At 44.3% G+C, this 27,947-nt stretch overlaps 1 long non-coding RNA gene across 1 annotated transcript in view; it reads left to right on the top strand.

Annotated features, from left to right (window-relative positions):
- Positions 1–27,301, top strand: part of LOC144761274 (uncharacterized) — a 61,703-nt gene extending 34,402 nt beyond the window's left edge. Inside the window, exon 2 of the long non-coding RNA XR_013595656.1 lies at positions 26,669–27,301. This is a non-coding gene — a long non-coding RNA (uncharacterized LOC144761274). The remainder of the gene's footprint in view (positions 1–26,668) is intronic.
- The last annotated feature ends 646 nt before the right edge of the window (positions 27,302–27,947 follow it).

The following is a 27,947-nucleotide window of genomic DNA, read 5'->3' as shown; positions in this document are numbered from 1 at the left end:
ACATTGAAAATTGGACGGCTGCATTCCTTATTTATGCGAGTGTATACTGTGAAAAGTTTCCAGAGCGCAGCGTGTCTCTTTTTAAATATATGGATGTTATACGCAAGGCGCAGATTACTGGGGGGGGGGGGGTTTGCTTGGTCCCAATATGATGAGGAGTTCAGGGCCAGGATGGCTTGGGATCCGGAGGCCAAGTGGGGGGAATTAGATCTTGACTTATGGCAGCATACCATGGGGTCTGCATCAGGGGGAAAGACTATTTTTACAGCTAGTGGCTTCCCTTTAGTTTACCGGCCCTTTCAGGACAAGCCCACCCGGGGAGGGGTGGGAGCTACTTCAACCACACAGTCGGGAATTGGCGCATGCTGGGAGTTTAACAAGGGTTATTGTACCAGAGAATATTGTAAGTTTAAACATGAATGCTCTGGCTGTGGTAGGAGACACCCATTTTCCAAATGCTGGGATAACCAGCCAGCAGGAAGCCAACAGGGAACACATGTGAGTACAAGGGGTTCAGGGACGCCCTCACAGTTCTCAGGGGGACGGGGATACAGAGGTGCTAAGGGTGTTGGGTCCAAGGGCTCATACACCGGTTAAGTTAGAGAGGTTGCGCCTTGCGCTTCAGGAATACGAAGATGAAGAAGTAAAGAAAAAATTGTTGGATGGTTTTGAGTTTGGTTTCCGTCTGGGTTACATGGGCCCCAGGGGGAGGAGATGGTCTGCTAATTTGAAATCAGCATCTGAGCATGACACAGTGGTGCAAGACAAGCTAAACAAAGAAGTACATGAAGGAAGGATGGCTGGCCCTTTTCATGATTGGCCGATCCTTAATTTAATAATATCACCCATTGGAGTGGTCCCGAAGAAAGATCCGGGACAATTCAGGCTTATTCAACACTTATCATGGCCTGAAGGGTCGTCTGTCAACGATTTTATTGACCCAGAGGCAGTTTCTGTCTCTTATTCCTCGGTTGACGTTGCCATGTCACTTGTTGTGACCGCGGGCGCAGCCGCTGAGATGGCCAAATGTGATATAAAATCTGCCTTCCGGTTGTTGCCTGTCCACCCGGATGATTGGTGTCTCCTGGGCATACATTTTTCAGGACAATGGTATGTGGACAAAGCTCTGCCAATGGGTTGCTCCATTTCATGTTCTCTTTTTGAGTGTTTTAGTACTTTTCTACAATGGTACTTTACTCATCGGTCCTGTCACTCACTGGTAACGCACTACCTGGATGACTTTTTCTTTGTCGGGTCCCCGGGCTCCACGGAGTGCCAGTCTGCTCTGGACACTTTCCAAGGGCTCATAGAGGATCTGGGAGTTCCTCTGGCTCCCGAGAAAACGATGGGTCCTGCAACGGCCTTGTCCTTTTTAGGAATTGAAATTGATTCTGTGGCAATGTGTGCTCGCCTGCCTGAGGATAAAAAAGTGAAAATGTTGGAGTTGCTTGAAACCATGTTATCAAGGAGGAAAGTGTTGGTGAAAGATGTTCAGGTGCTACTAGGCCATCTCAATTTTGCTTGCAGGGTTGTAAGAGCAGGCAGGACGTTTTGTCGCAGATTGGGCAGGGCTCTTGCAGGTCAACATTTGCCTCACCATCGGGTTCGCTTGTCGGCTGGTGTCAAAGAGGATTTGAGAATGTGGAAATTTTTTCTCTCTTCTTTTAATGATGTTCCTTTGGTACGGGACATTGACTTCCAGTGGGATGTGCAAATGTTTTCAGATGCTGCTGGCAGTGATGGTTTTGGGCTGTATTAGAATGGTAGATGGTGTGCTGAACGTTGGCCGGATGAGTGGTTGAATGGCGGTCGCAGCATTACATTTTTGGAGCTTTTCCCTTTGCTGGTGGCGTTGACCCTATGGGGGGAGGTCTTGGCACACAAGAAGGTCCTTTTTCGTGTGGATAACATGGCTGTAGTTGAGATTGTTAACCGCCAGTCTCCCAGGGATGAACAGGTCCTGAAGCTCATGAGAGTCTTTGTGCTGGGTTGTTTGAAACACGACATTCACTTTCGTGCTTTACACATTCCGGGGGTGGACAATGACATTGCGGATGCTCTGTCTCGTTCACAGTGGGGGAGATTCCGTGGACTGGCGAGGGAGGCAGACCAAGCACCGACCCCGATGCCGATTCATCTGTGGCACGTAGGCAACGTCGGGTCTTACAACTGGTGGTAGGTTCTTTGTCTGTGTCCACGCGTTCTGCTTATTCTCTGGCCTGGAGGGAATTTCTGGAGTCAGGCGTTTGTAGGCGTGAGGAGGTTTGGCGCCGTTCTGAGGATGTCGTGAACTTCATTTTAGATCTCATGGACAAAGGGCTGACTAAGGTGACCATTGCAGGTAAATTAGCAGGGGTAGCATTTATGGGTAAGTTGCTATGGGGTTACCCTCCGTCAGCAGGGGAGATTGGCAGGAGGATGCTTGAGGGTTGGGCCAGAGAGCAGGGGCACACCAGTAGACTCAGGGCTCCTTTATCTTGGCAGATTCTGGCACGTTTGATAACTGTTCTCCCCGAGGTTTGTTCTGATGACTTTAAGTCATGCTTATTTTCCTAGTTAATGGCATTCATGTTTTTTGGAGCTTTTAGGGTTTCGGAGCTGTTAGGCTCGAAATGCAAGTGTGGCCTATTTTGGCGGGATGTTTTTTGTTCAGATGAAGGGGTACATATATGGTTAGCCAGCTCCAAAACTGATCAGACTAAGAAGGGGAAGGGTGTGTGGTTGCAGGCGCGTGCCCCACGGCTTACTTGCCCTTTACTACTAGCGCGGCGCTGGCGCTCTTTGTGTGGGGGTGGTGATGATGTACTCGTTTTTCAGCATATTGATGGCACCTTGGTTACAGCATACCAATTTCGCATGGTTTTGCGCAAAGCGTTGGAACACTTAGGTCTGGATGGGAGCCGATATGGGACACATTCATTCCGGATTGGGGCTGCAACTGAAGCCTTTAACAGAGGTTGGACTCAAAGGGATATCATGAGGCTGGGGCGTTGGTCTTCAAACTGCTTTCAGCGCTACGTGAGAAGTCAAGCGGAGGAGGCGCATGCGTCATCTTCCTTCACATGAGCTCTAACTCTGTTTTCTTTTATAGGATCTGTTGCTGGGCCTCGTTCTCCTGTGGTGACAGCCTGGATAGTTGGGCATTCCTTCGTGAAGTGGGCCCGAGTCCAGGCGGCACAGAGTTACTTTGGTGAACTTCTGGGTTTTAACGCTCGTATGTTCAATGTGGTTTGGAAGGGGAAAGGTGGGATGCTCTGGAGAGAGTTAATCCCTTGTCTTAACAACAATATGGTGGGCGGGCTGTGTCCTGATATTCTGGTCATCCATCTGGGGGAAAACGATCTTGGTGCTACCAAAGGTGTAGTGTTACTTCGAGCTATTAAGAAGGATTTGGGCCTTATCAAAGAGCTTTGGGCTGGGTGCCATGTATTTTGGACTGAATTAATACCGCGTAGGATCTGGAGAGGAGCGGTCAACCCCAAGGCGGTTGACAAGGCTAGGAAGAAAGTAAACTCAGAGGTTTCGCGCTGCTGCCGTGGTCTGGGTTTTAGCAGGATTTCCCATAGGGAAATTAAGTTTGAGACAGTGGAATTTTTCAGAGATGACGGTGTTCACCTGTCCAGAGTGGGTATGGACCTATACTTGTTAGAGTTACGTGAGGCGTTGGCGCGTTCGCTAGCTATGCAACGTTAGGGTTGGTTCGGTTCTGTTTTTAGTTTACCGGTTGGGGGGGCAGAAAGGGAGGTGGTGTAGTTTCTCTCCCCCTCCTACCTTTCTGGGTGGCGGGGTTTTTTGGTTGCCCCGGTGCTGTTTATGGTAGATTGTTTGATGAGTATTGGATTGATTCTTTGATTGATAGGTTCGGGGGAAGTTGGTCATTGTTTGACCGTTCAGGTTTTGGGGGGTATTGGCAGGAGTGAAGGGTCAGGCAGGGTTTATGGTTAGAGAGGGCCTGGCTTTCAATATGTGATTGGGGTTTGATGAATAAGGGGTTAAATGATGACGTAATGATTGGATTAATGACGTAATGTTTATTGATGATGTTATGTTTATAATGTTGTTGTAATGTTTTAATGCTGTATTGTTGGGTGGGGGAAGGGGTCAAAGAATTTTAGGGGAGGGGGTGGGGGGCGGGGGTTTGTAGTTAATTATTTATTTAGTGAGGTATAGTTTTGTAAGGCGTTGCCAAGGTTTATATTTGTAATGTGCACCTGTTTCCTAATAAAGCGGCCTTTTTCACACTCAAAACAATTCTGGTCTACGTTTCTCCCACCCCTCGCCCTCCCTCCCAAGATTAATCTGCTGTACTAAGCATTCTGCCCGCACAGGTTCTCTTTCCAAAGGGCTAGTCATTCCTGCACTGGAAATGGACAAAAGGCAGTTGTTATTGTAGATAAATGTTCAAGCGAACCTATAAAGGCCTCCTCTGCGCATCATCAGGTTTAACATAGTGGAAGCAGGCAGAGGCTGTACGGCGCCACGTAGTGACGTGTGCACGTACAGCCACTACTGGAGTCCTTTTTTAGCAGCCAAAAAGATGCATTTTGCGGTCCACACACTGACTGGAGTGGGTATGGTACATTTTACTCCTCAGCAATCCAACACTTTCCTTACTGTTGCACTGACTGGAGTGGTAATAGTAAATGTTACCCCTCCAGCCCCCCAACACTTTTCCTACTGTTGCAGAGATTGTAGTCGGAATAGTATTTTTTATCCTTCCTGAGTCCAACCCTGTCCCTAATATTGAACTCACTGGAGTCGAAAGAGTCTTTTTCCCCCATCTCGGTCTAACGTTTTCTCTACTGATACATATATTGGAGTGGGAGTTGTAAATTTTCTCTCTCCTAAATCCAACGCTTCCCTACTGTTGCACTGATTAGAGAGAGAATATTAACTTTTAACACTACGTAATCCAACACTTTCCCTACTTGTGTATTTATTGGAGTGTGAATTGTAATTTGTACTTTTCCTGAGTTCAACACTTTTTCTACTGTTGAATAAATGTAGTGAGAATAGTATATGAATTATTTGTAGAATTCTATAGTTTAGTTTATATTGTTAAAATGTATACTATGTATTTAATATTATATTTTTACTTAGTAATGTTTTTAATTTGTAATATATTTTTTGTAAATTGTAATTTTGTAATGTTGTTTACTTTATTATTTGTAATTAAATCGGTATGTATTATTCTTGTTATATTATTGGGTATATGTAGTATATATATTATTACTTAAAAAAATTACATTATAATATAAATTGAAATTACGTTTTTACAATGGGAACTCTCTGATAAATGTACTAGGAGAGGGTTTAGTAAAGAGGTCCTTTTTGGGTCTGAAAATGTAAAAACAACAATGTGATGAATGTAATGGTTGAATTAATCTCAGTCACTGGCAATCGCTCAGCTGCATCCTAATCCATCCTTTTTTGTCCATTAATCCACTTCAGGTTGGACCCAATCATATGCATATCAGTTTTGACCCTACTCCTCATGAGAAGAGACAAGGCCGAACTTTGAATACCTTTTTATGTGTGTGCATGGTAAATGCTTGGTGTGTGGGAGGGAGATTATATTTTCATGTCAGTGTATTCTTTGGGTCTGTCTAAAATGTTTGATGGGTCTTTCTAGGCAGAGACTCCATGGTCACGGCTATGTTCATGTTAAAGCCAATAGGCTTACTTTATTGATTATTGAATGTGATGACAAAGGAAGCAGTACTCTTGTTTTACATTGTGAATGTTCCAAACAAAAGAAGAGTGTAAAGACTCTAAGTAGTACAACCAGAGCATTGTGAATGACCTGACAAAGCCTGTAGATATGACATTTTTGATTGTGAAAAGCCTCATATTTCCCAATTGGGCCATATAGGACCATTGCTGTTTTTTACAATTGCTCCAGGTGACCAAACAGTCCCTTGCCACCTCCCAGATAAATAGAAGCGATACGGGCGCCAGATGTATCAACGTTGATTTTTTTTTACTTTAGTGTACTGGCAGAGGTAAATATTGGTTGACAGCTTTGTTTGCCTTGATGCAGGCTGAATAAAATGTAAGCCAACCAGTTAAATCTGTAGAGGCTTTAAAAACACTTAGGGCCTTATTACGAGTACAGCAGTACAAAGGACCGTCGTATGTGGTGGTCCAACCATCACCATACTGCGGATCTGCCCGCTGTATTACTCTTGGGGCGGTTGGACGACCACACGACCGCTGAGTCCCCCAGGAATCCAAGATCAAATGGTGGTCATGCAGCAGTCAGGAGAAGCAATACGCCGGCGGTGCTGCTGTGGCACTGCCAAGCATATTCGGAATTGCCCTCTCACTGTCATTTTCAGGGTGGTGAGCCTGCCATGAAAAGAGTGGTGGAGAGGCAACTTAGAGGGCCCTAACTGGGCCTCTGTGTCATTCTTGAGCAGGGGGTGCATGCAGGGGGGTCACTTGTTGTGCTCCCTTGGAATTGCACCCCTGTTCCTGCATAGTGGCATGCATGCCACACTGTGCAGGAAAGTGCTGCAAGTGCTGTCACAGCAGCAGCCTGCATTTTAGGCTCTCCAGTGAGCCTAACAGCCCACCACCGCTAGACTGCTGCAGCCCGCCCACCCGACCAGGATTAAACTCCTAATCGGACAGGTGGGTACACCAGGCTTTGGCAGTCCTCTAGATCTGTGGTTCTTCAAATTTGTTATCAATGAACACCAAAACAAGTGTTGGGGTCTCTAAAAACTCTATCTTGTGGCCTCCTGTTGATTGCGTGCCCTGGGCTTTTCAGCGCTTGTCTTACTTCTCTCTTGTCATCCCTTCCAAACAGATAGCCACGCAGATATGCCACGATGGTTGAAGAACCAGTGCAGCCTCTACTGGGCACTGTAGACTTCTGGGGAAGTCAGGATGTGTGTCTTCACAGCAATCGCTTCGGTGCAGTGGATTTACCGGTTGACTCTGTAGAATTGACAGGGCCGGCTTCAGTACCGGTGGCGCCCTGTGCGCCAATATTTGTTGGTGCCCCACCCCTACATGACCTCATCCATGGATTTCCTCACTACCACCTAACAAAAGTGCCCCTCCTCTCTCCATAACCCCTCTCACATACATGTCATTTGTTTTAAAGTGATGGTAGTGGCTGGTTTTACTATTCCACTCAGCTATCCGAATAAAATACAGATTTGTTCTTTGCAGCACGCAAATTAACCCTCTGCGCTAATATGTCAAGTCAAAACTGCCACTAGACAAAACTCAAACCTCTTTCTCTCTAGCAGGAACTTTAATCACAAGAGTTATCTTGACATTTTGATTGCTGCCTGAAATCTGGATGAACAAAGAGATCTGCAGCAGGTGCCTTAAAATTGTAAGGTATTGCTGAACACGGAGCCCCCCCCTCATGGTCACTGCCCAGTGCAAATGCACCGGTCACACATCCCTAAAGCTGGCCCTGAGAATTGGCACTGGTAACTAGAGGGGGTCCTTATAGAAAGATGAACGCCACCCTACTGAAGTCTTGTGTAAAGACGTACAAGACTTCCAACTAGTAAACAGTCCTTCTAGTGAAAATAGAACCTATACTTCTAGCTTCCCAACAATGTTTTTGAAAGAAGGGGCCTTGTCTTTTGCGATTACCGCACATCGTTCTGTGGTGCTATTATATCTTGACGAAGTTAGCTAACTCAGTTAGCATTTGTCAGAAGGAAAGCGGCTTATACTGATTAAGCAGTAAATGAACCAAAGACCGTTTTTGTTTAATAGAAAAGGCCCTAGCTGGACACCAATTTATGGAGTGTTAATGTTGTCTGTCGCTGTGTTTTGAGTGGAGGTCTTTCCTCGATGAAAAGGCTGGCAGTCCTGAAACAAAGGGTGCTCCATAGGGCCTCCTGTTGCTCCTGTGCATGGGGATGCATGCAGGGGGGCGTGTGCATGCACCCCAAACTCCTGCACAGTATAGACTTTACAGTCCATGCCGTGAAGGAACTGTTTTTGACATTTCCATTGCGGTGCCCATTTTCAGAGGCACCGCCAGGGGACTGCCAAAAACAGCCTGAGAGACACGAGGAAACTCATAATCTGGCGGGCGGTTGGACCACGGTTTTGGCTGGTCGGGAGCTAGCATGGTGGTCCCCTCTCGCCCACCAAACTTATAATCAGACCCTTTGAGAAAACTTTTAAAGAGGCACTTGGTTCCCAGTTTGAGGGTCTGGCGCATGGAGGCACCAGGATCCAGAGGTGACAAACACCTGTTGACTCAATTGAGGCTACAAACTGCTGACTTGCTTGGGGCCTCCTGAAACAGATTTCTCAAATACAATAGGTAGGGGTTTCACATCATGAACCCTCTGACAAATAAAAAAGGAAGAGTTTTAGATGGAATACTTCAACACATATAATATGGAGGGGGTTGTCTACTCTAACAAATATAAGAGAAAGGAGGTATACAATGTTTACTTTATGACACCTGCAGTAGGAAGGAATTTTAGGTCTCTCAAATCCATCGTTTTTGTGCTCCCCATGCCATTCCAGTCTAATCCTAGCCATATGCAAATCAGTCTTGACACTAATCCCAATGGGAACAGTCCAGCCCAAACTGCCAAGCCAGGTCCCCCTGGACTGGAACAAGCATTCTGCGACTTGTTTTGGGGTTTCGACCCTCATCCACCGGGCTAGCTTGACTCCAGTGGCATGAAGAGCACAAGACCCACGTCTGGGCATACTTGCCCCACTTAGGGTGACAAATCCAAAACAACAATTGACGGAGAGAATGCTTAACAATGTCAAACACTCACACCAGTATAGAGATCTGGGCCTAAATCCATCGTTTGTTTTGCTTTCCATGGCATTCCAGTTTAAATCCAGTCATATACAAGGGAAATTCGATTTTGACAACGTTGTAGTGAAAAATGTAATTAACCCTCCATGTTGGGACAAAGGGAGGTGTAAGAGCAGAGGAGAGATAAAGAGAGAGACAGAGCCAAAAGGAAAAACAAGCATTTGCAATGCAATAGGTCTCGCATTCATTAAGTTTGACCTATTGGCATTGCTAAACATTGCAACACCAATTGCAACAAAAGTCTATAAATTGTAGGACAAAAATGTGTATTTATTTTTGTAGTAATGATAGCATGCTGCGCTTTAGATGAATATATTTAAAAGTAAAGTGCGCCATACTGCGATTGCTACAATAGTTAATTGTGGATATGTTAACAATTGATGTGTGCACTGATGGCTGGTGGTGTGTGTGCCTGGTGGAAGAGTGCACTGCCGGCTGGTGGTTTGTGCTGGTGAAAGCTTTCACTGACAGCTGGTGGTGTTTGTGCCCGGTAAAAGCGTGCACTGACGACTGATGGTGTCTGTGCCTGGTGAAAGTGTGCACTGATGGTGTGGTTGTGTGTGTGGTTGTGTGTGTCTGTGATTGTGTGTGTGGTTGTGTGTGTGATTGTGTGTGTGGTTGTGTGTATGGGTGTGGTTAGGTGTGTGTGGGTGTGTGTGGTTGTATGTATGGTTGTTGTTAGGTGTGTGTGATTGTGTTTGTGTGTGGTTGTGTGTGTGTGGTGTGTGTGGTTGCGTGTGTGTGGTTGTGTGTATGGGTCGGAGACAGAGGGACGGAGAGGGAGAGAGAGGGAGAGAGAGGGAGACAGAGAGAGAGAGGGACAGAGTGAGTGAGACAGAGAGAGAGAGACAGAGACAGACAGAGAGGGAGATGGAGAGGGAGGGACAGAGAGAGAGAGAGGGAGGGAGGGAGACAGAGACAGACAGAGATAGAGACAGACAGGGACAGAGAGACGGAGAGGGAGACAGAGAGACAGAGAGGGAGACAGAGGGAGGGAAACAGGGACAGATAATGACAGGTACAGACAGATAGAGGCAGAGACAGGGACAGACAGATAGAGGTAGAGACTAAGACAGACAGAGAGACAGAGAGGGAGACAGAGGGGGAGAGAGAGAGGGAGGGAGACAGAGGGTGACAGAGTGAGGGAGACCGAGAGAGAGAGAGAGAGGGAGACAGAGAGAGAGGGACACAGAGAGAAAGGGAGACAGAGAGAGGGAGACAGAGGGAGGGAGAGGGAGACAGAGGGAGGGAGACAGACAGAGGGAGACAGACAGAGGGTGACAAAGGGCGACAGACAAAGGGCGACAGACAGAGGGAGACAGACAGAGGGAGACAGACAGAGGGATACAGACAGAGGGAGGGAGACAGAGGGAGACAGACAGAGGGAGACAGACAGAGGGAGGGAGACAGAGAGAGAGAGGGAGACGGACAGAGTGAGTGAGACAGAGAGAGAGACAGAGACAGACCGAGAGGGAGATGGAGAGGGAGGGACACAGAGAGAGGGATTGAGGGAGACAGAGACAGACAGAGATAGAGACAGACAGAGACAGAGAGACGGAGAGGGAGACAGAGAGACAGAGAGGGAGACAGAGGGAGGGAAACAGGGACAGATAGAGACAGGTACAGACAGATAGAGGCAGAGACAGGGACAGACAGATAGAGGTAGAGACTAAGACAGACAGAGAGACAGAGAGGGAGACAGAGGGAGAGAGAGAGAGGGAGGGAGACAGAGGGTGACAGAGTGAGGGAGACCGAGAGAGAGAGAGAGAGAGAGAGGGAGACAGAGAGAGAGGGAGACAGAGAGAAAGGGAGACAGAGAGAGGGAGACAGGGGGAGGGAGAGGGAGACAGAGGGAGGGAGACAGACAGAGGGAGACAGACATAGGGTGACAAAGGGCGACAGACAAAGGGCGACAGACAGAGGGAGACAGACAGAGGGAGACAGACAGAGGGAGACAGACAGAGGGAGACAGACAGAGGGAGGGAGACAGACAGAGGGAGGGAGACAGAGGGAGGGAGACAGAGTAGGAAATAGAGGGAGGGGGATGGAGCGAGACAGAGGGAGGAAGACAGAGGGAGGGAGAGAGAGAGTTGGAGAGAGGGAGGGAGACAGAGATAGAGGGAGAGAGACAGAGAGAGATAGAGAGAAAGAAAGAAAGAAAGAAAGAAAGAAAGAAAGAAAGAAAGAAAGAAAGAAAGATGTGTGTATGCCGGGTCTGGTGGCTCAGTGGACGAAGGCGTCCGCTGCAGGGGCATGTGTTCAACCTCATGGTCACAGGTTTTTTTGTTGCTCTAGCCCCACCCCCTCCCACCTGACCCCGCACCCACCGGTGCGGCCCTCGGCCACAAACCACACTGTAAATTTGGCCCCCAAGAGAAAGTTTGTGAGTACCCATGCTCAAGAACCACATCAACCTGATTTAGAATGTTTTTGATTTTTTTCCGCCATTTTTAGTTTCTCCCTCTGTTTTATTGTAGTTGCCAGGTCGTCAGCTGTGTCGCCTCACAAGATTTTTCTCTTCCCCCTATGGGTTTCTTTGTTTATTTAAGCACTTTGTCTTATTAGATTTTTTTTAATGTATTTAATACTTGTGCTTAATCATATCGGAGGATGGTGATGAAGTTAAAATGTTGCCCCCCCCCGAAACCATTTCTGTGGATGCCCATGCTAGCATCCTAAGATCAGTTTCGAAGGTTCACCCCTCTTCAGCCAGGCTAACTTGACTCCAGCGTCATTGAGAGATCGGGACCCAACTCATTTGGAAAATGTATGCACCGGGTTCAGTGCTGTTTTACTATAGTTGATTGTGAAAACTCTAGACATACCACAATGTAAAACACATTAGAACGCACAACATAGAAAAATATTTTTGATTTTATTATTCTTTTTGTTTGTTTTTGTAAGTAGAAAGCGATATATATATTGAAAAAGATTTTTCTTTCTCCAATTTATATACAATTAGTTTCAAAGTGTAAATAAGTATACATTTCAACAATTTAAATACACTAATACATAGAGATCGCTCTTCATCCATTTAGATTAAGAGCTATAAATTGCCATCCTATATTCGCACTTATTATAAAAGAGATGAGTCTTCAGATATAAAATAATGATCTTATTGCTGAGGCAGGTACGTCGGTTTTCTTATCTGCTTTATCTATCTTTTTCTCTTGTGTTGTTCATCACTAACTGTTGTTTAGCTGTTGATGCTGGTCGGAGGTCTGATGAGTCATTCCATCTCATTCTAAAGTGTAGATGAATCTTCTGGTAATCGTCTGTTTATTATTTTCTTAGTGCCATTATTGGGTAGTACGATACGATAAAATTCTTCTGTCCTGAGGTTAGATGTAGTGTCTCCCTGCCTTTCATCCAACCAGCTTACCGGCAAATGAGATCGGGACCCAAGTCTGTGCATACCCGTCCCATTCGAGGTGACAAATGCAAAAAGAACAACTGATGGACAGAATCCTCCCTGTACTGGAACAAGCATCTTGATATTCAGACGTGGCTCCATTGTTCGCTGTGCCACTGGATTTAAGCTAGCCTGACTGATGAGAGGAGTTACCCCAAAGCTGGTGCATGGATGAGGAGAAGGGTCAAGACTGATTTAAATAGGGCAGGGTCCAAACTGGGATGGCGTAGTTAGCAAAGGAATTATGGATTTAGTCTGGATCTCTTCACTGGGGGGGGGAGCGGGGGTGAATGCTTGATTTATGTAGCATTTCATCCATAATGTGTTGCTGCAGCACTTTTTGCCCTAAGTGGGATGGTTATACCCAGACATTGGTCCCTTGCTGGGTCCCTTGCTCGATGTGGCACAGGATTTAAGCTAGCCTAGCTAATGAGAGGTGTTACCCCTAAAAAAGGTGCCAGGATGCTTATTTCTGGTCCAGGGAGGACCCGGCTTGGCAGTTCTGTCTGGACTGTTCCCATGAAAAGCAGGCTCAAGACTGATTTGCATATTGCTGGGCCCAAACTGGGGCGGTGTAGTGAGCAAATGAAATGATGGATTGATCCCAGATCTCTTGACTGGGGGTGAATGTTTGATTCATTCAGCATTCCGTCCATCATTTATTGCCAAAGCTCCTTTCTTTTTCCGGCACCAGAAACTGCTTGATTTCTCCAGTAGGAGATTTCATGTTCATATCAATGTATATTTTCAGTCTTCCTTAAATGTGTTTTGAGTCTCATTAGGAAGAGACCAAGTGGCCATGTTTATTTATTTTCATGTTTAAGCCAACAAGCTTGCTTTACTCATTTTTAAATGTGGTGTTAATGGCAGCATCCCTCTCATTTACCAATTTAAGGGCTTGACAAAGCTTCTTGACTTACCCTTTTAGTGAAAAACCACATGTTTTCCTATAGGCCCCTAGAGTAGCAATGCTGGTTTTAGGATTAAAGCCTACCTGGCTACTCACAGGTAATGAGAACAGACTATATCTATAGAGTAAGTTGCCCTCTTATAATATATCTGTAGGGAATGTGAATTGCACCCTCTTTAATCTGCAAGGAGGGATCCCAATTTGTAATTTCACCTGAAATCTTATACATATTTGTCAATTTTAGTATAATTATGTAGCTGTGTGTGCATTAATGTACTTTTTCTTTTTAAGGGAAAAGCATTGATTGATTTATTGTGTGTGTGTGTGTGTGTGTGTTGCTCAATACTGAGTTTCTAACTCACAACCCCTCCCTGGGTCAGTCCTGGACAGCTCTGCCTAGATACTGCCAGACAGGGGCTTATAAGCACTCTCTGAAGCCCGCGGCATGGGATGCAGTTAGGCTGATTGTTTAGAGGGCACTGACTTCCTTGCCTAGATACTTTTGGGCTGAGGAGATGAGGTCTGCCTGATTAGTGCTGTGTAGGGACTTATAATCTCTCTCTGAAGCCCTTCGACATAGTTAGTAACATCTAGAAAATCTAGAGTGGTATGATGTGCCTTGTGTCTGAATTTTAGATATTCATGGCAAGTATTTAGCCATGTGAGAAAGTCCAGAATGAAATCAGTGGGGCTCTTCCCGATCAAGAGGATGTCATCTATGAATCTTTCCAAAATAATATGTGGGTCTTGAAAGGGTTTTGAGCTGTGTAGGATGTGTTTTTCTTCAAAGTCACTTACATAGAGTCCGGATATGCTTAGAGCAAATGTACATCCCATGGATGTTCTCTGGGTTTGAAGGTATAGCGTGTCTTCAAATTTGAAAAAAAATCCCTGGTAATGCTATCCAACAGCATTCCAAAACAAAGTGTCTGGGACTGTTAAAAGACCAAGTTTCTTTCATAAGAATTTCTTTTATAGTTTGCAATGTTGCCTCTTGTGGTAGACTTCTATGAAGGCTTTCAATGTCTAAACCTACCAATATGCTGGGTACTTTGATCACATGTAAGTCCTTTGAGGTGGTTTAAGAGGTTGTGTGTGTCCTTCAAGTAGGTTGGAGTTTTCTGTACCAGTAGTCTAAGGAAATAGTCGAATTGTGAAAGAGGTTCCAAAATGGAGCCAAAGCCGGACACAATTGGGTGGCCTGGTGGAGATGTTTTGTTCTTGTGCATCTTGGGTAGTGAATAAAATTAGGGTGTTCAGCATTTCTGCTTCTCATTTTGAGATCCAATTGTATGTCTCTGCTTCTTCTACCAGGTTGTTTATCGTGAGTCATAATCTTGGTGTTGGATCCTCTGTTAGTGGTTTATAGAATCTTTGTTCAGAAAGCAGCAAACTAATGCATTGTCCTATGTAGACATTTTTGTGGAGCAAGACAATATCCCCGCCCTAATCGATCGGCTTTATAACCAGACCTCGATGTTCTTTGTTTGTCATGTTGTGAAATTCTTTCTTCTTTTGGTCTAGATTCTCTATTTCAAGAACATCGCCTGTTCAAACGTGAACATCTCAACTGGTATAGATTAAGTGGGCGGACAGAATGTAGATTTACATCTCAGATAGGTGTCGCAATACTTCTGGGGGGGCTTCTTTATCCATGAAAAACAGTTTGAAACGGTCCAATCTTGGTGTTGGTACTAAGCCTAATCCTTTATTTAGGACTGATTGTTGGTTCTCTGTAAGTGTAATGTCAGTCAGTTGAGGTTTTGTAGTAAACTCTTTAGCAGGGAGCTCAAGTGTACAACAGAGTCACATCATGTAATCAGAACACAAAAACAATGTTGTTATAAGTTAAATGTTCACACCAGGTGCTAAAGGGAATAATAAAAGCAAAAAGGGAGATATAATTAGCATTACTACTAACAAGAAAAACAACATTATAAAAGTTAATTAAAAAAACAAACAGTGTAGATGCCCATTCAATACTGAAAGCATGGAATATTTTGCTCCCTGCAAATATTGGAGTTATAGTACAATCCAATGTCACATTAAACCATTACAATAATGCCCCTTGCCTGACCTGATGTAGAGGGAAGAGCATACGCCATATATTTCACAAACCCTTCACGTAGGACCTCTCCCTCGACCCATGTTTCCTGTAACAAAACTATGTTGAATAGGTAACACATTTGTCCCACTCCTTAAACCCTAACTTTGCCTTGGTTACTGCTTTAGTCCAGCTTAGGATCTTAATACCATTGGTACTGGGGCATTGGGAACACGCACACCCTTGTCATCCCCCTACTCTTCTGCCCTCATGCTGCTTATTAGTACCAGGGTTCTGCAGCATTGTGTGGAAGGTTGTGCAGTGCATTAGCTCATTCAATCTGCTCAGGGGGTTCTAAGAGTATATATTCTAGACACTACCTCTACTTAGCAACCCATTTACTCTGATTAGCTGACAAAACACCATCAACAGATGCAAAAATGGGGGAGCCTTGTTATACTATGACCTGTGCTCCCTGTGCTGGTTTCAAATCACTATAAAAACAGAAAAGGCAAAGCTATACTTTTCCTGACCTTACAAGGTCCAAGTTTGCTTACTGTATCAATCCTTCAACTATATCTGGCCTTGATAATAATACAATCCCCCTAAAAACATTTGGTTTGGGACACCAGCCAACTAACATACCACTAACATATCATCGCTAGAACAAGAAATACATGTGGTATTGCAATATAACCAATGAGTAACCTCATTTTTAAGCTGATCAGTTGGTTCCACAGATTGGGACGATAATATTGGGACATTTGCCAAAACCACTACATACAGGCAAAAAGCTGATGGTAGGTGCACAATGGGCAACCCCTCCCCCAAAACCCGAGAGTCACCACTAGCCCCAATACCAGCTCTCCAGATACAGCCCACTCCTATCCCCCCACTCGTATCATGTGCCAAGTTCTCAACCAAGTTGTTACTGCCCACTAAGTTCTCCTTATGTGATCTCATAGACTTATTGTGTAGGACGTTTAGCCTAGTAGCACCACTTGCAGAAACCAGAACATAATCTGGGACAGGCACAGCAGCAAACATCCTTGTTTTTGCCAGCTGGAGCTCTATTGCCTTTAAGTGTTCAAAGAAGGGATTAAGGGGCATATTTCCAAGCCCCTATTGCCACAGAATGTCACTCTTTATGACGTTCCTGTGGCGATAAATCCTTCGCCTTATTTACATAATGGCATTAACCACTTAAAGTCACTTAACCGCGCCTTGTAAATAAGACCCCCTTTCATGCTACTCTTAGCATGAAAGGGCGTGCAATGGGTGTTGCGGTGGCCGTTCCGCCGCAACACCCATTGATTTTACCGCTGCCTCTATTTACAAGGGTGTCATAAATAGGAGGCAGTGCCAACATTAAGACTAGGGAAAGCCTGGTCTTAACCTGGCGAAAAGAGGAGAAATGCTTAATTTCTCCTCGTTTTTGCTGTTTCTATGAGTGCAGCATTGTGCAGCACCCATAGAAATAGCAAATCACCATAAATGAGTGTTCATGTGCAGGAAAGTGTCCCTTCCTGCACATAAACAGTCCTTTAAAATATGACGATTTGCAACTTCTATGTGTGCTGCACCATGCAGCACACACAGAAGTTACAATTCTCCATTCTGGATTGTTTATGTGCAGGAAGGTACACAAACCTTCCTGCACATAAACAATAATTCCCCCCAAGACAGACACCGTTGCACTATAGTGCAAGGGTGCCTGCGTTGGAACTAGGCAACTAGATTTAGCGCCAGCACTAGGGGAAATGCAGGGACGGGCCTTACCATTGTAAAACAGTGCATCCTTGCCTTTTCAGAATAGCAGAGCGTGGCGTTAGCAATGTTTGCTTAACGGCACCCTTTGCCGTTCCATTGTAAATATGCCCCTAAGTTTGATATCCAAAAGGCCACTAAACTTTTCATACAGCATTTCAACCAAGTTTTTTGCCATATTTGTGCCCCCCTCCCCCGAAATGAATCCCTTGACCATTTAAATTGTTGCTTTGGCCCTCACTCTTCTTTGCTTTTGCTAGTCTTTTCCAATGTTTCACTGCCGGTGCCACCACCAGATATGGATGTGTCTTTAGTCTGAAGACAAGAACTATCTACATACCTAGAGCAAAAAACTGTATTTTCTCATGTAATAGTTTTTACCCAAGACCACTCAGAGAAAACTATCCTTACAGGCAATATTTACGTACGAACCCACCAAAACTGCAGTGAATCACAGGATGATAAAAGTCAGCCTACAGATAAAAAAAAAACACAAAACAGAAATTATCCTCAATAAATGCCAAAAAAGAGCAAGAAATCAACATCGAGAAAGCCTTTTACAAATAACATAAAAAACAAATGAGAATGATGTCCTTAGGTCTGTCACAACATGCAGCAGGGCTGCCAACATGATAAAAAAAAAAGCAATTAACAAACACTTTTTTTTTTTCTGTTTAAATATTTATTTGTTTTAGATAAAAAGAAATACATTTGCAAGGCTGTAGCAATACATAGAAATCAGTAACAGATATATAATAATGAAGAATTAAAAAGATAACAAGTAATACACAACAAATACCATCTGGACTGGGATAAAAAAATAGAAAAGTTATCATATAAAAATGATCAGATAAATATCATGACAGATAACAGGTATCACAAATTCATCAAGTACTAACTATAAACCCAGGAAGATGGGACGGATGGAAAATCTACATATATCCCAGCAAAGTCATGTGAGAGTTTGTATTGCTTGGTAAATAAGATACATCAGTGACGGGAAAGAAGTGAAAATGGGAAGAGAGAAAGAAAGAGAGAAGGAGGAAAGGTTATTGGAAGGAAGGAAGGAGGGTGGGATGGTGGGAAGGGACGTCTGCTACACTGCTAAAAAATTAAAGTAAGAGACAGATTCAAAAGGATATTGAGCTACCAACCCCTGAGTAGACAAATCCATATAATTGTCCAAAGAATGCCATACAGTACTAGCAATTAAAGGTGAATAATGTTTTCTTTCAACAAAAGTATGAGCTCCACGAAGATATGAATCTCACGCCCACCAGGTATGGTAAGAAAAGAGGTGAAAAGATTTCCATTCTGTGAGTATAATTTTGACTGCAATGGATAAAAGCAAATCTAAGAGCTCTAAATCCATATCGTCAAGAGGTAAAGGGATAATTATAGCCCATGGACCCAGTAAGATAATAGGTAAAGAGAGAACTTTAGGTGTATTAATTAAAGATAAGTGATAAATATTTTTGTATAAGCCCCCAAAAGGAGTCTAATAGCATACATTGAAAGAACATATGTTGATGGATGCCTGATACTGAATTGCAATTCCAACAAAGATCACTATCTCTTAATCTCAGTTTATGCAAATGAGCAGGAGTCCAGTGCAAAAGGTTCATAGTAAAGAATTTAGATTGAATCAGTAAAGGAGCAATTTTGTTGCGTAGAGATAATTTCCCAATCAGTTGCCAGGTATTCTCTGAAATATGTTTCAAAATATAATCTTTAAAATGGTGAGACCATTTAACACAAGTAATTGTGGATTGTAAAGGCAGTCTAGCAGATAAAAATTTATACATTTTAGAAGCAGTGACAATAATCAAATCTGTAGAAAGGGGTATTTTAGAAAGTTTGACTTTTAGCTTCAAAAAAGTATAAAAATCCATGTTATTGAGATTATATTTTTTGGCCAGGAAAGAAAAAGGAAGAGGATCATGATTAGTATCATAGAGGTCTTTCACCAGTCTGGTACACTTGTCGGCCCACAAAAAGAGTGGTGTTAGGTTCAATGTCAGGAACAAGTTTAGGATTAAACCCTAAAGATGTCCATCTTTATTTATGAACAGGTTTCACAACTTTCCAATAGATGTATTTCAAAGCACTAACCCTATCTGATATAATACGCTGAGAGTGCGCTAAAGTAATTTTCAAGGCTGTGAGTAAAGAAAGAGTGCAAAAGGGAGCACACAATTAGCCAGAAACGGGTCCCAGGGTGCTTGTTTCCGGTCCAGGGAAGACATGGCTTGGCAGTTCGGACTGGACTGTTCACATGAGGCACAGGGTCAGACTGATTTGCATATGGCCATGTCTGAACTGGGGTGTCGAAGTGAGCTAAAAAATGATGATGGATTAAACCCAGATCAGTTGACTGGGGGTGAAATGATCAGGACTCTTGAAATAGAGATATAAACTAGGACTGCATATAAACTAGGACTGCATGTTGTTTAACTTGGGTCACAAGATACCATGGCTGCAATATATTCAGGCTTCCTTCCTCAAATTGGGAAGACCAACACATCTTTTTGGACTCGTGCAAGCTAAGGAAAAAAGACAAAAGCTGGCTCTGTATGACATTCCTGGTTGATTGTGCCAGGGACCGGGAACTGTCTAATAATAATAATAATAAGGACATTTGTAGAACGCATGGATTACGCCATCCCGGCGTGTCCCCACGCTAAAAAGGAGAGGAAAGAAGACACGTCCGAGGGGGGTCGGAAAAGCGAGGGAAACAGAGGACCTTATGAGGAGAAAAGATGGGTTTTCAGCAGTCGACGGAAGATAGGTTCTGTCGGCTCCAAGCGGAGGCTGATAGGGAGTTTGTTCCAGCCTATGGCCACCGCAACCTTGAAAGAACGGCCTCCCATTTTTTCTCTCCTATATCGGTGGGTCACAAGCGTGCCCTTGCCTCCTGATCTGAGCGATCTGCGTGGTTCATACCAGGTCGCCAGACCTGTCAAATAACTAGGAGCTTTATGCCATAGGATTCGATGACATGTAAGGAGGGCTTTGTACATTATTCTTTTTTTCACTGGGAGCCAGTGGAGAGCCTTCAAGGCGGTTGCGGAGTTGGCTCTTCTTGGGAGTCTAAGCACTAGGCGAGCTGCAGCATTTTGCAGTATCTGGAGTCGGCCAATGCTTTTACTAGATGCTCCCAGGAAGAGGACATTTCCATAGTCCAGGCGTGAGGTAATCAATGCGTGGGTCATGGTGCGCCGAGCCTCCAAAGGAAGGAGGTCCAGGGTTTTATTGAGAGTCTTTAAGACACCATAGCACTTGCCTACTAATCGATTGATGTGAGTCTCATAGGAGAGTGTCGGATCCATCCATATCCCTAAGTTCTTTGCTTCAGGACAAGGTATAGGCATAGCGCCTAGACAACTAGGCCCCCAGTCACAAGTCCAGAGCCGCCGATCCCCACCTACTACCAAGACTTCAGTCTTGGAGCTGTTGAGTTTAAGGCAGTGACTATCCATCCAGGTGGCCACTGCTTGCATACAAGCTCGGAAATTATTTGCCCCCGCTGCCGAGGTTTGTGTGAGGGTGAGTAAGAGCTGCGTATCGTCGGCGTAGGAGACAATCTCTATGCCGAACGAATGAACTAGCTCAGCCAGGGGGGCCATATAAAGATTAAAAAGGGTAGGACTCAGAGCGGAGCCCTGTGGCACCCCCTGTTCTAAGATCTTCTCCTCCGACTGAAAAGAGCCCCGTTGGACTTGAAAGCTTCTGCATGTCAGAAACGATTTAAGCCATCCGAGTGCTCTGTCGGTCACACCACCTCTGTTCAGACACTGTAGTAAGGTGATATGTGCTACAGTGTCGAACGCTGCGCTAAGGTCTAGCAAGACAAGTGCCATGGTTAGGCCTGCATCAGCTCCTAACCGTAAAGTTTCGGTGGCTCTTAATAAGGCCGTCTCACTGGAGAGACCTCTTCGGAAACCCGATTGAGAGGGGTGCAGGAGATTGTTCTTTTCCGCAAATGCCATCAGTTGTATATTAGCAATTTTCTCTGCAATCTTAGCAGTATATGGTAGCAGAGAGATAGGTCGTAGATTTTCCAGAACATCATGGCTTACATTTGGTTTTTTCCTGATAGGTAGCACAATCGCCTTTTTCCAATTTATCGGCAGGGTCTGGGAGTCAAAGGATGTTGTGAGGACATGGCGGATATAAGGTTCTAGAACAGCTAAGCTAGCACCCAGCACTCTCGGAGGAGCAGGATCTCTAGGAGAGCCTGATTTTATACTAATACAGATGGTTTCAAGTTCTTTCCTGGACGGTACAGTAAAACACTCTAACCTCTGTTCTGACTTCAGCAGTTCCTCTGCCTTCAGTTCTATGAAGGATTCTCCATTAGCAGGGCAACTGGAGAAGGAGCTGTAAATATTTTTTACTTTATTGGCAAAGTAGTCTGCCACCTTATTGCATTCAACGATAGAGTCTGTTTCTGGGACATTGGAGTTAGAGACGACAGAGATTTCTTTATATATTTTAAAGAGTTCTCTAGATGAACAGTCCGCCTCACTGATTCTGTTCCTATAAAAGGTGGTTTTAGCAGCCCTGACTTGTTTTTGGTAGCTTCTCATTGCTGTTCTATATTGACTTTTAGTAGACTCATTCATATCCTTGCGCCAGAGCCTTTCTAGTTTTTTACATGCTGATCTGATAGTCTGCAGATCTGTATTATACCATAGGGCTGATCTTCTAGCTCTGTTACCCTGTTTAGGGATGGATATAGGGGCTACCTTGTTCAGGGCCTCAAGGATTCGGGTTTCTAGGTTTAGGTTAGCACTTTCGCTATCCGTGCCTCCTGGCATCCCTCCTACGCTTAGGCACTCGCTGAAAATATGTTGTGAAAATGTTTTCCATTGCGGTAGGGGTAGTTATTGTTGCCATCCAGCATGGGCGTCGGCTTACCTAAAGTGCAAATTTCAAAAGGGACTAGAAAATGGTCTGTCCAAGGAAGAGGGTTAGGAGAATTCGTCGTTATGCCCTCCCAGTTAGCAAACACCGGGTCCAATAAGTGGCCAAGAGTATGGTTGGGGGTTAAGTTTATAAGTGACAGATTCGTATGTTGTAAGACCTGTCTCAACTCCATGGCTTCCCTTAGCTGGACATCATCGAAGTGAATACCTAGAAGGAGAACCTTCCTGTGTCTGAGTGCAAGGTGAGCAAGGTGTTCTTGTAAGCTCTGCCTAAAATTTCCCAAGGTCCCAGGAGGTCGATAGAGAAGGACACCCGAGATGTGGTCCTGAGGGCCCAGTTTCAATGCGAATTTTCCAGCTTCACAATTCTCTATTGTAAGAGGTTCAAGGGAGCAAACCAGAGGGGCCTTGCTGATCACTGCAATCCCGCCTCCACGGCCTGCTAGTCGATCCACCCTGGCTATGTTATAGCCGGGTGGAAGGGATTCGATGATCTCAGGGTCAGAATCGGCACCCAGCCATGTCTCCGTCAGAAAGAGCAAATCGAGCCTCTCCTCAGAGAGCAGGTCCCAAATTTGCAAGGCATGTCTAGGTAAGGATCGACAATTTAACAAGCCACCTTTGAGGTTCCTTGACCGTTCATTAGAGTCTATCTGTTTAGTGGTTTTAAACGGGCACTGAGGGCATTTGGTAGAGGCTACAGCCTCCATTTTGTGCCTGCACCACTCAATGATCAGTGGCCTTAAGTTCCATAGGTCCTGCCTGCTATATGTTATCCGGTCATTAGGAAAATGGGCAGGGGTTGGGGCCCTGGACCGCGCCGGCCGTGGACGGGCGCAGACGGGCTTGCCTTAGGCGCGCCTTCGGCACGCAAAGGGCGCGCCCGCTGCGCTCGTCCGCTGCGTGACCGATGAAAGCACATAATTTATGTTATTACGGGCAGTGGATTGAGGGGGCGTGGCCAGAAAGGGGCGTGGCCTCTGCTCGTGGCGGGAGGGCGCGAGGGGGAGTAAGCGATCAGCGTGCAGCGTCAGCGCTGGCTCCGCTGCATACACCGCCTGTGTCTAATGAAGGTGAGTTATGACAAGCACAAGCAAATCTGTGATCGTAGCAAAGTTTTAAAAACACAAGCAATGACACCATAAAATTCTTACACAGAAGTAATCTGTGAAGTTAAGTTTAAAAACAATAGCACCTCCCTCCCGGCTTTCCGCCTCAGGAGCTTACCTCTCAGTTTTGCTAGGTCGACCGAGGAGTGTAGGCTTTAAGCGAAGTGGCTGGGGGCGTGGCCAGAAAGGGGCATGGCCTCCGCTCGTGGCGGGAGGGCACGAGGGGGAGTAAGCGATCAGCGTGCAGCGTCAGCGCTGGCTCCGCTGCATACACCGCCTGTGTCTAATGAAGGTGAGTTATGACAAGCACAAGCAAATCTGTGATCGTAGCAAAGTTTTAAAAACACAAGCAATGACACCATAAAATTCTTACACACAAGTAATCTGTGAAGTTAAGTTTAAAAACAATAGCACCTCGCTCCCGGCTTTCCGCCTCAGGAGCTTACCTCTCAGTTTTGCTAGGTCGACCGAGGAGTGTAGGCTTTAAGCGAAGTGGCTGGGGGCGTGGCCAGAAAGGGGCGTGGCTTCCGCTATTGGCGGGAGGGCGCGAGGGGGAGTAAGCGATCAGCGTGCAGCGTCAGCGCTGGCTCCGCTGCATACACCGCCTGTGTCTAATGAAGGTGAGTTATGACAAGCGCAAGCAAATCTGTGATCGTAGCAAAGTTTTAAAAACACAAGCAATGACACCATAAAATTCTTACACACAAATAATCTGTGAAGTTAAGTTTAAAAACAATAGCACCTCGCTCCCGGCTTTCCGCCTCAGGAGCTTACCTCTCAGTTTTGCTAGGTCGACCGAGGAGTGTAGGCTTTAAGCGAAGTGGCTGGGGGCGTGGCCAGAAAGGGGCGTGGCCTCCACTCGTGGCGGGAGGGCACGAGGGGGAGTAAGCGATCAGCGTGCAGCGTCAGCGCTGGCTCCGCTGCATACACCGCCTGTGTCTAATGAAGGTGAGTTGTGACAAGCACAAGCAAATCTGTGATCGTAGCAAAGTTTTAAAAACACAAGCAATGACACCATAAAATTCTTACACACAAGTAATCTGTGAAGTTAAGTTTAAAAACAATAGCACCTCGCTCCCGGCTTTCCGCCTCAGGAGCTTACCTCTCAGTTTTGCTAGGTCGACCGAGGAGTGTAGGCTTTAAGCGAAGTGGCTGGGGGCGTGGCCAGAAAGGGGCGTGGCCTCCGCTTGTGGCGGGAGGGCGCGAGGGGGAGTAAGCGATCAGCGTGCAGCGTCAGCGCTGGCTCCGCTGCATACACCGCCTGTGTCTAATGAAGGTGAGTTATGACAAGCACAAGCAAATCTGTGATCATAGCAAAGTTTTAAAAACACAAGCAATGACACCATAAAATTCTTACACACAAGTAATCTGTGAAGCTAAGTTTAAAAACAATAGCACCTCGCTCCCGGCTTTCTGCCTCAGGAGCTTACCTCTCAGTTTTCTGTGTCAATGAAATCTTTTTTTAAACATTATGCTCTAGTACAAACCTCATTGGGGAAGGAGGCACATCTGGATTGAGTTGTACATTTGTGGGATAGGCTTCGATTCAGTAGGTCTCATTTGCGGTCCATTAGATGGAACCTTTGTTTCCCTTTAGGCAAAATGATGTGGCGGAAATCTATTGTAGCACTTGTGATGAGACATCTACTCGAACATTGCTACATTTTATATTTTTTTGCAAATTTTACACTAATTTGTTGTGAGCTTTTCTATTCCCTAGTTCAAGGACGTTTTGATTTAAGAAATTTAGAGCGGCACTAAATGTATTTGCCGCTATTGAGTAATGAGGAAAGATGGATGTTTATTTAAAATCTGCTATTTGATATCGACATCCTTTAAAGTTTTTATCTTATATGCTTGTTTTTATATGTAAGAAATTGGGATTTCTTTCTTCCGTTTATTGCCATATCAAATGTGTTTATTTTGTCATTTTAAATTAGTGTGGTTTTCTTTTAAACCTATATGATGAACCGTTTTATGTAATAAATTGTTATTAAAGGGTAAATGTATTGTTATTTTATGATTATCTTTTAATGATCAAATAAAGATGTATCTATCCACCCTGAGGGCCAAGTTTTACATTATGATCTCTTTGACAAATGCACTAGGAAGGGGTTTACACTGTGAACACACTAAGAAATACAAGGCAAAAGATTTTACAATAAAAATGATGTTACAACTACAATTAGAAGAACTTCTCTTGATGAACACCATAGGGAGGGGACATACATTCCTAACACTAAGAGACCTTCTAACAGATATTTAGGGCCCAATTTAAGTTTTGGCACACAAGTATTCCCTGTTGGCCTGGCGGAGTACTTAACATCTGCCAGGCAAATTGGACTACGTCTGCCAAATTTAGAAATCATCGCCAAGCTGGCAGTCATTTCCAAAGCAATGACAGGAATCACCATCATGGCGGGTGACTGTCGATATTTTTTTTTATTGATGCACGGCTCCATCAACATGACGGAGAAGTCTGTCAAACTTATTTTCTTTTAATCTTTTAATTCTTTTTTAGAATTAAAAAAACATGCTTCCTTTGCTATGGGAGTGCTATTCCATGGTGAAGGGAGCATTGAGCAGTTTTAACTGCCCCTTACTGCCAGGGTTTTCCTGAAGGTGACAGGTGCTAAATACTGATGTGCATGTCCGCCCATCTAAATTAGGTGGGCTGACATAGCGGTCTGCCTCTGAGGACTCTTACACCATCGGGGCGTTGGAGATATGTAACCATGGAAGAGACGGATTAGCCACCATCGTGTTAACACCAATGATCCACCCGCATCAAAATCTGGCAGGTGGACCATTATGTTGGTGGTATGGATACTGTGTCGCCTTTCTGACTAATTCCTAGCCCCTGGTACAATTACCAGACAAATTGGATCTTACCTTCTATCCATACACATTATTATTATTCCTCTTAAATGTTACTCACTTTTAAAGAACTTAAGGATAATTTGTCCTTGCTTCAGAGGAGAAGGGAGAAAGTTAATCATGTAGGTAGCTATCTTGTGATGTTTGAATTATAGGAATGCAAACTTGTTTGGCTTTCTAAAGAATTGTATCTGTCAACTTCAGATTGAACAAAATGCATCTGCCATGTCTGTTTCTTAATTTACCACAGCGCATCTTCAGCTATATCCCAGTTGGATTTCCTCCTCTGGTTATGAGTGAAGAAACAGATCTATTTTTAAGTCACACTGCATGGTGCACTAGGCACTTACTGGGGCATGTGGTGAGCATCTCAGCTATCAGCTTCAGCCTTACATGACTTTTCATATGCTTAGGTTTGCTTCTAATGCACTCTTGGTTGTGCCTTTGTTCCCTCCAAGTAAGCGTTCTCTCTTGTGTGGTTCTTGCTCCTATTCCAAGTGCACCAAAGGTAAAAGACTCTGCCCATGTGAGTGCAAGGTCAGTGATGAGCCTGTGAACGTGCAGGGTGCAGCACATTAAAGCAAGACATATGAGCATTGCCAATGCTTGTTTCAGATTATAGTGTTATATTTTGTATTATGATCTTAATAGTTCAAAGCTATCATCCAGTCTGGCGGTGATGAACTATAGTAAATGTAAAAGACATCATGCATAAAAATATATATTAAGTGGTTCGTTATAAAGCACTTAATATTAACACTTGCGTCATGAGCATTCACTGGTCATGTTTGTTTCTTACACAGGGCTAGGAGTAAAATTTCCACAAGACTCAACTAACTGCCAAATAGCTCTCAAAGGCCGATGCACTCAGGAACTCTGCAAGTGGGGGGAAATGCGCATTTCAACCTGCAATGATGCAAAGGGGAACTGCTGTCTTGAAATACCACCTGAGAGCGGGAGAAAATGAAAGTACCTGAAGAAGAAAGAGATCAGTTGAACAACTGCTGGTATCAGGGGAGACACCAGCAAATGTTCACATAGTAAAGAAATGCAAGAGGTGAAATGCCACAATGCTTAGAACATACATCTATTCCTAAAATATATTTTTGAGTAACCTGCTTCTCTATTATGCAGTAAGGTCTACACTCACACGTGCAAATGCTCTTTTGTCATATACACGCACGATTTCTGCTAATACTCTGTTTATATAAACCTGAATATCCTGTGCCTTTTGATGTTGAATATCAAATGCCACAAGAGATTAAGAAGTAGGATGGATTGAAGTCTACGCAGCTGGATCTCAAAGGATTAAAGGGCTGACATTTTGATTTTTCATTTATCTTGATGCTGTTGTGGATTGCTTAATGAGCAATGATAGTAAGACATGTAGCCTGAACAACACAAAAAATAAATTTCTAGCCAATGCAAAGAAGCTGCTCAATGTGTCATGTTTTTTGTACATGCTTAGTGGATTTGATCAGATGGTTAAGATATCAAACAAAGAGCTGAGGTTCTGATGAAGAAGTTTAGTAAATCCCATTACTGATGATTCAGCCTCCAATCCTCCAGAAACAGAGCTACATATTGATCCTAGATATTTTTAATTTGCTATTTTTATATAATGGTGGGATATATGTCATAATGTTGAGACACTAGATATCATCCTGCCGCAATATCATATCCAGAATATCATCAGTCACAATGGGTGAATCTAAGTACAGATTTACCAGTATTAACTCTACATCTACATGCATGTATCTTCCTTGAAGATACAAATATTAACCTCATAACTATGAAACTTTAAGGTTTTATTGCATTAAAGGTGCATAGATGTGGCGTTCCGAATGGTAATATTTACAATGATCACAAGGTTTGTGTAGTCTAGTGACCGTTATACTGATGGATTTCAATAAGGACAAAATCGTTAGTGGCGGACTTAACTATAACTACAATTGCATTTCTTCTCACGAAAACAAAAACACTAGCAAGAAAAATGTAGTGCCCTGCATGCTTCCTAGCAAATAGACTCAGAAACTGACTTATTTAGGCCATTGGGTCAATCCTTTTAAATTTCCCATTTCA

The sequence above is a fragment of the Lissotriton helveticus genome, chromosome 6, assembly GCF_964261635.1.
Source record: "Lissotriton helveticus chromosome 6, aLisHel1.1, whole genome shotgun sequence".
Classification (NCBI taxonomy): domain Eukaryota; kingdom Metazoa; phylum Chordata; class Amphibia; order Caudata; family Salamandridae; genus Lissotriton; species Lissotriton helveticus.
Note: the sequence above shows the minus strand (reverse complement) of the source record. Positions and strands in the feature narration are given on the sequence as shown.